The sequence below is a fragment of the Mustela nivalis genome, assembly GCF_964662115.1.
Source record: "Mustela nivalis genome assembly, contig: HAP1_SCAFFOLD_889, whole genome shotgun sequence".
NCBI classification, from domain to species: domain Eukaryota; kingdom Metazoa; phylum Chordata; class Mammalia; order Carnivora; family Mustelidae; genus Mustela; species Mustela nivalis.
Window position 1 is genome coordinate 5425 of NW_028135775.1, and position 11944 is coordinate 17368.

At 47.3% G+C, this 11944-nt stretch overlaps 1 pseudogene across 1 annotated transcript; it reads left to right on the top strand.

The window, feature by feature from the left end:
* The first annotated feature begins 1975 nt into the window (after positions 1-1975).
* Positions 1976-2867, top strand: LOC309857562 (rRNA-processing protein FCF1 homolog pseudogene; annotated as a pseudogene). The gene has a single exon. The product of its transcript is annotated as an rRNA-processing protein FCF1 homolog pseudogene (transcript).
* The last annotated feature ends 9077 nt before the right edge of the window (positions 2868-11944 follow it).

Here is an 11944-nt window from a genome sequence, read left to right on the forward strand (position 1 = left end):
GAGATCACAAGAGGTGTTGGAACACAGGAAAATAAATGAGCAAACCAGACAAGCTGCAGGTAATTAAGAACCATTAACCATGAGAGAAGCAGTGACATCACTCAAAATTAAAACCAAGTAGAGTTTAAAAGTTTAGCTACTTTACTAACTAGCTGCAATCAGGGATGGCAAACAAAGACTAATTCAAAGTAACCTGGGAATTAATCATTTAAAACTTACCAATAATCTGAAATTAGTAGCTTTAATGCTATGAAAATTACATGGAATTTGGAAAGATTGAAGTTCTCTTAGCTGCCAAAAAGTAAAACACTCCTTCCCAGATACATGGACTTATAAAATCACTATATACTATGTCCACGAGAAGCAGAATCCCCCAGAAGCATCACTCTGTAATGATGAGAAGTACTAAGAGGGCATATGAAATTTATGAGCTCTGCCCTGAAACATGTCCCATTTCATCGAGACAAGAAACCAAAATAGTTAAGCACTAATCTGCACACTACATAGGGGTTGAAAGACATAGAAAGATTGTGTGAGCTCACGTATGTGTGTGTTTCCAACCATTCTTGAAAACAATGGACAACAGAGATGAATAAATGTCCCTGTATATGCCATAAATATTCCTCAAATATTTATCATGCAACTCCAGCTCTGCTCTAAGACCTGGGGACATAGTCATGAAAAGAAAAGACAAGGTCTCTGCTTTTAAGGAGCAGATATTCTAATGCAGAAATGAGAAAATAAATATGTAAACAAACATTATATTAATGAACAGTGATCAAATAGTGATTAATGAATAGTGATCACAGCTAAAAAGAAAAAAGGACACAGTAAAGGTCTGAGTGACAAATGGGATGTATTTTAACTTGGATGAACCAGAAAATATAGAACAATGAGTTGAATCCAAATGACACAAAGGAGCTAGCCACAGGAAGTGTGGGAAGAGTGTTCGCGCCCAAGGTATCAGCATGTATACAAAAATGTCCTTGGAGCTCTTCCCTCCAGCCCCTGCTCTCAAATCTCTGACCCAGCTAGGTGGGGACATAATCTAGGACTTGTGTCTCCCAAAACTCATTCTAAATCTTTGTTCGGTGACTAAATTATTCAAGCTTGAGAAATTAAAAACATATGCTAACAAGATCTTCCCACCATCTACAGAGAGATCATCTTAAAAGCATCATGAAATAGTAACACTGAAATTCTAAAAAACTTCTGTTCTAACATTTTCATCAATTTTATATCAAACTCCTTTCTTGCATTTATATACCCATTTGACATATTTATGAAGAGACAAAAAAAAAAACTCTACATTCCGTAAATGTATTTATCCATCTAACAAATATTTGAGTACCTAATTACACTCTGTTCCAGCTGATTTCTTCTCTTTATCTCTTTTTTCCCCTCAATTTAACACCAATCATAATCTATGTAGGCTTTTAGTTCGCTTTTCAAAATTAATTTCTTGAGCTATTTAAAGGAATTATCCCGTGCTAGAGTTCTCAACACTGGTCACACATTAGAATCACTTAAGGAACTTTTTTTAAAGATTTTATTTATTTATTTGACACACAGAGAGATCACAAGTAGGCAGAGAGGGAGGGAATCATGCTCCATGCTGAGCAGAGTGTCCCATGCAGGGCTCGATCCCAGGACCCTGAGACCATGACCTGAGCTGAAGGCAGAAGCTTAACCCTCTGAGCCACTAAGGCAGCCCCTCACGTGAGGAACTTAAAAACAAAAAGCCCAAAGGGCACCTGGCTCGTTCAGTCACTGGAGCGTGCCGGTCTTGATCTCAGGGTTGTGAGTTCAAGTCCCATGTTGGGTATAGAGATTACTAAAAAAAAAAAAAAAGAAAGAAAGAAAGAGCCCAAGCCCCAGTTTGTGATTAATTTGTTTAAATGTTTCAAGAAATTTGATACTAAATGTTGTAAGACTAGTTAAATAACAAAAAGATATATTTACATATTTACATAATACTTCTTGCTCTCAAATTTTGAACAAAGAACTTACTAATAATCAATAACTTAGTAGGCCAACATTTTATTTAAATAAGTTTTATGGTACTACAAAGAGTGAATTAGAAAATCAAAAGCAAGGAGAAATGGGCATGGTGTGAACATGGGGAAGCAAGAGAAAACAAGAAAGTATGTGACCGGGAAGCGAATGCTTAGCTCTGAGATCCTTCTCCGAGAGAAGGACAGATTAAAACCTAAAAAGAAAGAAAAGAAGGATCCCATGCACTCAAGGAAAGAGAAGTCCCCCAACATCCCTCCTGCTTTTTCCAATATAAACACACAGCTGGGCCGACTTACCACATCCTGGTTGGTACCGACTTTATCAACTTTTCTATTTAGGCCAAACTTGACCGGTCAATGATGGATGGGCTGTGTGCCAAGTGTACCAGTTGTACAACTGACTGTGTAATGGCTGAAACTGAGAAACCGGGGTGAAAGTATCAAGAGGCTCTAAGGATTGCGAAAGAGCCAAGATTCAAACGATTACCACGTACACACAAGACAAACTATGCAGATGACTGCTCAGTACGGAAGTAATTCAGAGTGTTACACTGTGGCATCAGCTGACCCAGACCCAGAAGATTGCTGGAGTTCCCATCATGGACATCTCTAACCATACAGACGACACTGAGCGAATGCCAGATGATGATGGAGCCCCTCACTCCTATGTCTTAATAGAGTTCCTCAGCTCTCCTTTACCAACTTTTCCTGTTGCCAGTTCATACAAGCAATTCTCCTTACCGAGTTCCTCTGTTCTGAGCTATGGCTAAAGACACTCATTTTTTTTATGTTTTGAAACTGATTATCTTGTACCATTTTACTTTTTGTTGCATCTTTTTATAAATCAGATGACTGCTCACAAGAAAAAAAAAAAAGGAATGGAAAATATCAAAAGGGAGGACAACAACAACAAAAAAAACAGTTCTTTTTTGCCGGGAACCCCACTTACAAGTGCCAATAAGATAAACTATATCTGATGTTACATCGTCACAACTCCTCTATCATCAGGGAAAGTAGTTCACATAAGAAAATATCTCTATAAAATGAGTTCCAGGCTTACATTTCATATTTGGTTAATTAGAATTTCATTACGATGTCTGTCTCAAACTGATGCGGAAGAGAATGGAATCTTGTCATCAAGACGTGACATTGAACTAAGAACACACAGGGTAAGCACTCAGCTCCTGTGATACGAAGACAGCTCCTGGGGATGGGTGACCCTGGGCAACAGTGGCTGACCTGCGGGCCTGCGGCTATCTGCCGTCTGTCACTCTTCCCTCTTCCTCCTCTGTCAGCTGCTATCTCCAGCCGCCGTCAACAAAGTCCACCTCAAACAGCCATCACTTCCCTCTGGTCCCATTTACCGTAGCTAAGCTCCAGGCCAGGCATCCAGATCACCAGCCCTGTGGGAACTTCTTCTAAGGTAAGAGGTGGCCCTATTGGTGAAATGCAGGTGCCAAGGCATGCGGACATTTTGCCATCTTCTGCGCTATTCTTAATGTTCTGATTGTCCCACTTCCCTCAGTTCCCACCTGTGGCCTCTGGAAAGAAACATATCACAGTAGGATTTCCAAGGACTGATGCGTGGGGGTCAGGAGATCTGGCCTGTGATTGGCCCCAACTAGCTGTGTGGCTTTAAAGGAAGTCATCACACCTCAGGCCTCAGTTTCCTTATCTGCAAGCCAGGATGGACTGGAGTCTTTTCAGAGGAGCTGGCAAAGATCACATAGATAAGCACCACCTCATTATACTAACAAGCAAACAGAAGGCCGGAGGCGAGTGATTTGCCCCAAGTCAGACATAAGCAGGTAGAGAGCAGAGCCGAGGATGGGACCCACATCTGCAGGTCACAGCTAATCAACCAGCACAGTACAAACAGATCTGAGCAGCTGCTCATTCTTCCCCTTTTCCGTTTTGTCCATCAGAATGCATGCTCCCTGCAAACAAGGACACACAGGACCTGCTGCCTGTCTCAAAATTCCCAGTTCACCCAATTAGAACAGGGAGAAGCCTCAAGGACTTACCCCCCCACCCCCACACACGGTTCTTTTACCTATGGAACATGAGGGTACATACATTCACCGTCCAGAGGGCTCCTGCCTTCACTTCTCATGGAAAAGGTCTTCATGTGCCTACCCGGGGTGCCAACGAAGCCACAGGTTCCATAGAGGAACTGACACAGAGAAGTTCGAAGGAGGCAGACTGGCTCAGCACAGAAAGAAACTGTCTACCAAGGAAAACTACCCCATGGGGGACTGATTCTCTTTGAAATACGTTTGAGTGCATGGGAAAATAGTTTTCCAAGAGCTGGTGGACTGACCAGTCACCTGGTACATACAAGATCACATCCACATTCTGACAAGAGTGGCTTGCCTGCAGTGTAGACCAGGGGCCAGAAAGACAAGGAAGGCGCATGGAGACTGGGTGAGAAGCTTCTATGGTGTGATGGCAAGGGCGCACTGCAAAGGTACGAGAAGAGATGGAAAGATGTATATGGACTCAAGAGGTTTAGGAAGCGAAATCCACAGGACTTGGTGTGACAGACTAGATTTTGGAAAGGTGACAGAGTAGGAGTCGACTTCTGGTTTCCCGACTCCAGGCTAAACGGATGAAGTGTTTACTGAGAGAGGCAATAGAATAAGAAAGGTGGTTTTCAGTGGAGGAGGTGCTCATGAATTCCGTCTTGAACCTGATGAGTCTGAGGGGCCACAGACACATCCGAGAAGAAAGGTTAGCAAGTCCTATACACAGAACTGGTGCTCAGGAGGCGTGTGGGCCAGAGACAGGAATCTGCCTTACCTGCTGATAGGTGGTCATGAAGCTGCACAAAAGGTCATCTAGGGAAAGAAAGGAACACGGGGCTGAGCCCATAATTAGCATTCAGTGGCTACCAGGAGCATGACTTTGCACAGGAGACACATCAGAGAGGTAGAAGAAAGACAGGAAGCAATGCAGAGCATTTGGTCTACTGCGATGTCAAGTAAGGAGACAGAGAAAGGTTGGGTCCGCTGACTTAGAAACGGTTTTGGTAAGAACTCTTTAGTGGAACGACAGGGCCTGAAGGGTGGAAGGTGGGAAAGTCAAGTCAACCCCTGAGCACTGGCTGTGATGCACGACAGTAACAGGGCAATACCTAGAGGTGGGGCAGTCAAGTGGGAGAGAATCAAACAGGAGCGCGTGATGGGAAGGAGTGCAGGGGAGAGGATCCTCCAGGCTCCTGGAAGGGCGGGAGGGCATGGACTCCGAGCCAGAGTGGAGACTGAACCCGAGGAGGAAGGAGAGCCCCTCCCCGTACCAGGCGAGGAGGAGAAGGGGACAAATACAAGAATGGGATCATGATCAGCAGGATGGAGGAGGTCCCGTGGGATGGCTGCTAATTTTTCTGTACAACTGGAGATGAAGTCATATGTTGAGATGGAAGAGGAAGGCTACATGTGATGTCAATAGCACACTCATGTAAATGGTCTAATTTATATGTTATGCCACTTTCTCCCCCTACTACCAATACCTTATGTCCTGCTCATCTCTTAGTTGGCTGTCAACCCAAAGGATTTTCGTATTTCTAAGCCGACAAAGTATGATGTTGCCAGTGCCCTTCCCCATCTGCCATTCCTGCACTTTGATCACCTACCTCTTTTGCATACCTTTCCCCTTCTATTTCTCATTAGATCTCATAAACATGACTTTTTAAGTAGTCTCCTGCCACCAGTCAGCTCGAACTCAACAGATATGACCATGCAACTTCCTGCTGTAAACCTGACTGCAGCTCTACCGTGAAGACTGCATCAACGTGGACCCCTCAATGTATGCAGTGTCCAAGGTGCAACCCGCAGCCCCACCCCATCTCCCTTTCTACCATCCCAGTCTCATTCCAAAATGTGCCAAACAAGACACCTATGTAGAAATACAACCCCGACAGCAAGCTCTCCACTCATTTCTGCCTCGGAACTGTAACTTAACAAAACATCTCTCTGAGGGAAACACAAATTGCAAATAACCTTTATCTCCAGCTCCCACATAGAAGATCAATACCACTTTACACAGAACAGCTGTTCCATGTATTTTCCTTCTATGTATGAAGGGGTCACGTTCATTAACACTACAAATTGTACATTATATTCAGAAATGTCAGAGCCTTGAAAGAATATGGAATTGCTGGCATTCTAGCCACTTTCCCAGTTTGCTCTCTTCCTACCTCTAAGTCCTACTTTAGAACTGCTATTTTGAGATTTCTATTTTCCGAAGCTGCTTTGACCAAAGGCATTCTGTCAGCTCAGAGTGAGAAAGATGGCGGGGCGAGCAAGTGCGAGAAAATGCTAGTGTTAGGCCCAAAGAAAGCCTGACGAAGTCCAAAGACAGACAAGCTAAAGAGACTTCCGTGCTTTGAGATTCTTTAAGTCTGTGTCTGTGCCTTTTCTTCTTCCAATGACCTCTCTCCTCATCACGTGTCCTTCGTTAACAAAAGGTTTCTGGATCCGAGAATTCACTCTGTGCTCTCCTTCAGACACTCCATTCAATTTACACCTTTTATTACAGTGGCTTAACATCACCATACAGGAACAAGAGTACAATATACCTTCGTCTAGGCATCCCTACATATTAAAAATGATATGGCCACACCGCAGAGGATCCAGACATAAGCACTTATAAAGCCAGAGTTTGGGAGATGTGATCTGAATGCAAGTATCAAAAAGGAACTAGCTGGTTAACCCAAAAAAGAAAAAAACATATTATGACTTGAAGCCATAAAAAAGTAAGAAATTCAAACTCTTTTCATAATTTTAGGTACCTACAGAGCCAAAACTTTTTAACACTGAAACCAGCTACTAAATCCCAATCCTTAGAAATTAAACATATACGTTTTGATAGTTTAAGTACAGATCCAGAGGGATACAGAAAACAGATAAAGCTCCTCCTGGCTCTGATTCAAACCTTGGGACATTTTCAAGGCTATGTCTGATGAACCTTTCTGTCAGTAAAGTCTTTTCAGTTTAAATTTCTATTCTGTAAGTTTATGTCCTACAGTTATCTGCTGCCAGCTTCAGGCTGACCTCACCAAGAGAAGTAGGGCAACTTTCGAAAAGGAGCTTGGTATGCTTTGTAGTACTGGACCAGAACCAGTAAGGACAGTACAGTCTTTCAGATTTCTCATTCCGGGAGCTTAAGACGAAAGTCAGGCATAAACGTTAGGTTAAGTGCCTTTTTGACCCCATTTCTGGTAAGTACGTGTGTTCAGAGATGTGTTCAACGCACAGTCGCTCAGCTTCTAGGCACAAGGCACTGGGAGGCTTCTGTCAGGCCGGGGGAGCGGCGGTCTGACTGTGCTGCACGGTACCAGAGTCGGGTCCTACGGGTCCGGGGCTTTTACGTTTAGCTCAAAACCACTTACCCTGAACTTTCAGGCCTTTTCATTCAATGTGCACGATTTCACAGGAGTGCTTTCTCCAGGCTGCACCTAGCCCACCCGAGGCCAAGAGACTCACTGCGAAGTGCAGTGAGGTCCCCACCGAGGACCCGTCCGGGGCGGGGACAGCCCAGGAAGCCCGCAGGAGAAGCCCGAGGAGAGGCCCCGGAGGGCCAAGGAGGGCAGGCCACCCACGGCCCGGCTCTGGGGAGCAGAGCCCAGGCGCGCACCTTCATGAATTCGTCCTTGTCGAAGCAGAGCGTGTCCGGCCCCTTGGGCAGGTTCATCCTACTTCTCTCCATCCCGCCGGCCGCCGCCTCTCAGCACCGACACTCGAGCGAGGAGGAAAGGTAGGAGGCTGCGCTCCCCGACGCTAACGGTGAAGCCACGGCGTTTCCATCGCACAGAAGGCACTGCTTCCTCCAACATGGCAACGCCCCCGCCCAGCCAATGAAAGAGGACGCCGCAGGCCCGCCTCCGCCTGCCTCCGCCAAGAGAGGCGCGAGGGCCGCTACCGTCGAGCCAGCAGGTGATCCTGCCCCCGATCGGCGGAGGGCGACACTACAACCTCGCCTACGTTTCTGCAGGGCAGCCCCACCGCTGTTGATGCCCCCTGAGCCAGAGAAGGGAGGGCGGGGAGGGTCAGGGGTGCTCCTTCCCCACCTCGCCCTTTCCCTTGGAATATCGGCCTGCGAACCTCTTCCAGGACCTTCTCCCGAGATTGTCCCGCGGGAAGCATAGCCGTGGCTGGATGCTGGCCCTTTACTTATGCGGCCGGTTGTCCAGAGAGGGGGGCGCGTCCCGGTGTCAGGCCTCCGGTCCCGGGCGCCGCCGCTGCAGCCGCCTGGGCGCGGTGGCCTCTGTGGGAACCGGGCTTCCGCCCTTAGCCCCGGCACCCACCCGCGAGCGTGGCTTCTCCCCCGCTGAGCTTGGCTCCAGCGATCTGTAGGGAGGAAGGTGGTCAGCTGGCAGCCTCGGGTCATCTGGGCCGCTCCCAGCTCCACTTCAGCTCAGCTGCGGGGTGGCCACAAGTTTGGGTTCTGAGAGCTCTTAAAGAATCACCTCGCTACCGGCCGGCCGACAAAACGCAGCCGACAAGTAGATGTGGGAGCATGTTTATGTCCAGTCCGCTCTAGAATGGGCGGAATCGTGTGTTTGTGGCTAGCGTTGGTTCGATCGCCACACCTGCCCCCAATTTCTGAGACCCCCTCCTCCTCCTGCCATCCACCCCACATTTATTTTGAGATTTTTCTTTCCTCTTCCCTTGCTCTTTCTCCCACTGTCCTCCCGTTTAGTGGGAATGTCATGGTCAAATGATGATTCATTTCTCTTTTTTTCCTCCGTGAGACTCTGACAGCTCAAACCACAGATCTCACGTGCGCCCTTCAGGCTGCAACTTTGCTGTAATAGCCCAGGACTGGGCTGCCCCTCCCAATGCTGTGATCTCCCAGAGATAGCACAAGCAGTCCTTAGAAAGGGATGGGACACAGCAAGACAAGGGCTTACAGCGAGTCTTGCATTCGAGTCACTCCAAACGGGAAACTGGTCAATTTTTTTTTTTTTTTTTTAATGTGAGTACAGGGATGCCGGGGTGGCTCACTTAGTTAAGCCGCTGCCTTCGGCTCAGGTCATGATACCAGCGTCCTCAGATCGAGTCCCACATCGGGCTCCTTGCTCAGCATGGAGCCTGTTTCTCCCTCTGCCTCTGCCTGCCATTCTGTCTGCCTGTGCTCGCTCTTCCCCCCCCCCCCGATAAATAAATTAAAAAAAATCTTTAAAACCTGAGTACAGAATCTGAAACAATACATTCCCTAGCAGTGGGCCTGGCAAGGCCTTGTTGAGGAAAACGTTCCCAGGCAATATCCAGAGACAATGACAGGTAGGATGAGAGCTGGAATCTTATTTGGAGAATCAGAATAAATTGCCAGGGGAGCAACTATGAAAGTGCATTCTATGCCCTGATGTGGTCATTTAGATATAGGGAATGAAAGCCTCATTATTTGGTCTTTGTTTGTTTACTCTTATTATGAAAATTCTCAAGCATACACCAAAGTGTGTAGAGCAGAAGGATCCCGGCCCTTCCGAGTACTTATCACTCTGCTTCCCAAACTGTTTCATAGGCCCTCCTCCTTCTACTGCCCCCAACGTGCCTGTATTTTTGTTTTTGGGGGAGAGGGGAGGTCTGGATATATTTTAAAGTAAATCCCAAACATCACATCATTCCCTGCTCCCCAAATACCTTGGTTTACACATCAAAGAAGGAGGAGGAAGAGGTGGAGGAGGGGAAGACTGAGAAGGAGGAGGGATGAAGAAGAGAGATTTCCGCACAGGCCCACTATGCCAGAATCAATAGGTCTAATAAGCTATTCCGATTGGCTCTGAGAGGCATGACTTTTAGCCTCTCAGACTTTTAGGGCCACAGTGCTAATAAGCGACAAGGGCAAATTCAGGCAGAGCAAACAGCAAGGCTCACACTCATCACAAAGGCACCGAGGGGGGGGCAAGTGTGCCAGACCGACAGAACAAAGTTGTCTGGGAACCCCACCTGCCCTAGAAGTCCAGATGAGTGAGTAGTTGAAGTGTTTTTTTTTACCTTCATTGTCATTCCTTTATGAAATTATTGCCGGCCTTTGGTAAAGACATGAACCTGAGCTAGGCTCGGTTGGAGTTTCTGTCCAATATGGCCCTTTCTTGAAGGGGGCAGCATCTCGAGGCCATGGAGGTTTACCCAGGAGGGGAGTTGGGATATGCTCCAAGCCACAAGGATTTTTTCTGATCAACAATTGATATCTGTTGGATCGCTCCAGGATGTATCTTACGGAACGACAGCAAAGTAAGGATCGAAGGATGGAACCCTGGGTAGACTGCCTCGATTCTAACTGTCTCCTAGTTAATAGACAGTTTTGATATGCTAGCTCTGGGGGAGCAATGAAGGGGGCTGAGTTGAAATGGACTCTCCTGCGGATGGGTCCTAATATGGGTTTGTGTGCATGGAGACCTTGGCCTGGGGCGGTGGCACACGGAATCTGAATGCTTCTCCTAACCAGAGGTATTACGTCATCTCCAAAAGACAAGTTTCCAGGGGAAGACTAGATTTGATCTGATTGGTGCCTCAGGAAAGCCCCACATGCTGATATTGGAAACCAGGCCTCTGATGAGAGATAGCAGGAAACCAAAACAATGGACCCCATTAGGGCCTAGGGCCCTGTCCCGTTCAATCTCCTTCTCTGGGGACATCCATCTACAGTATGAGTGGAGATGGATGCTCAGCTGGTTCCAGGCAGCCCTTGTTTGTCCTGGGCTTTCTATACTATTGAGGTGGCCTTGGGGACTTTGGAGGTTTCTCCTAGTTTGTATGATTGTGGTCAATATAAGGGGCAGAATTCCCGTGGAGTTGAGAGTCACAGACCTGATGTGTGGCTCCAGAGTCCCCAGGCTGGAGGGTATGGAAGCCAGGAATGTGGAGATAGAAGTCTGGAAACACACACTCGGCTTGTTTTGGGGACGTAGGTATGGCAGTCCCGATCTACAGATCGTGAGGGTGTGAAGTTAAGGTTTATGTTCTGAAGCCTGAGAAGCTAGGTTGGGAATACATGACGAGCTAAGGCCATGGCGGGTCTGTTGTGCTCAGTGTGCGGTCAGCTCTCTGGGTGTTGGTCAGGAAGTCCGGGCTCAGGCTGTGTCACACAGTGTATTAGTGCCCAGATTTGTCTTTATAATTTGTGTACAGAAGGGTGCCGTGTAGTTCTATCCTCATTTGGGGTGTCTGGGAAGCTCCATAGGGCAACATTTTGTTTTTTTCCTGGAGGGCAGGCAGAGTGCTGCCTTGTAGGTCCAGAATTGCCAAACGTGATGTCTAGGGGGCCAGGAGTGTGAGGACGGACATTGGAGAACAGAAGTTTCACATAGGTTTAAGGGCGAGGGCAAGGCCGGCACACTCTGCAGAGCTGAATCGAGATGTCGTGCATCTGAATTCAGGGCGAGGATCAGACGTTGGCTCAGGTTGGAGTTCCTGTCCATGATTTCCCCTTCAGAAAGGGGGTGGGGGCTTCAGAAAGCCATCACGGTTTTCCCACGCTGGGAGTTGTGAGATGCTCCAAAACGCAAGGATTCCTTCTGCAGGACATTTGAGACCTTTTGGATGGGTCCAGGACGTTCCCTATGGAACGACGCCAGAGCAGGGTTCTAAGGGCGGAGCCCTGGGCAACCCGCCTCGCATCTCAATTGTCTCCTAGGGACAAGACAGGTTCTATCTGCTGGCTCTGGGGGAGCAACCGAGAAGCCAGAGTTGAAATGGACTCTCCTGCGGATGGATCCTAATGTGGGTTTTTGTCCATGGAGACCTTGGAAATGGGTGGTGGCACCGGGCCCTGAAGGATTCTCCTAACCCTAAGTTTTGACACAGTTCCGGCCTGCTATTTTCCCATGTCGAGACAAGATTTGCCTCCGGAAACCCCCGCATGCTGGTATTTGAAAACATGCCTCTGAGGAGAAATGCCTGGAAACGAAAGCAATGGATCCGATT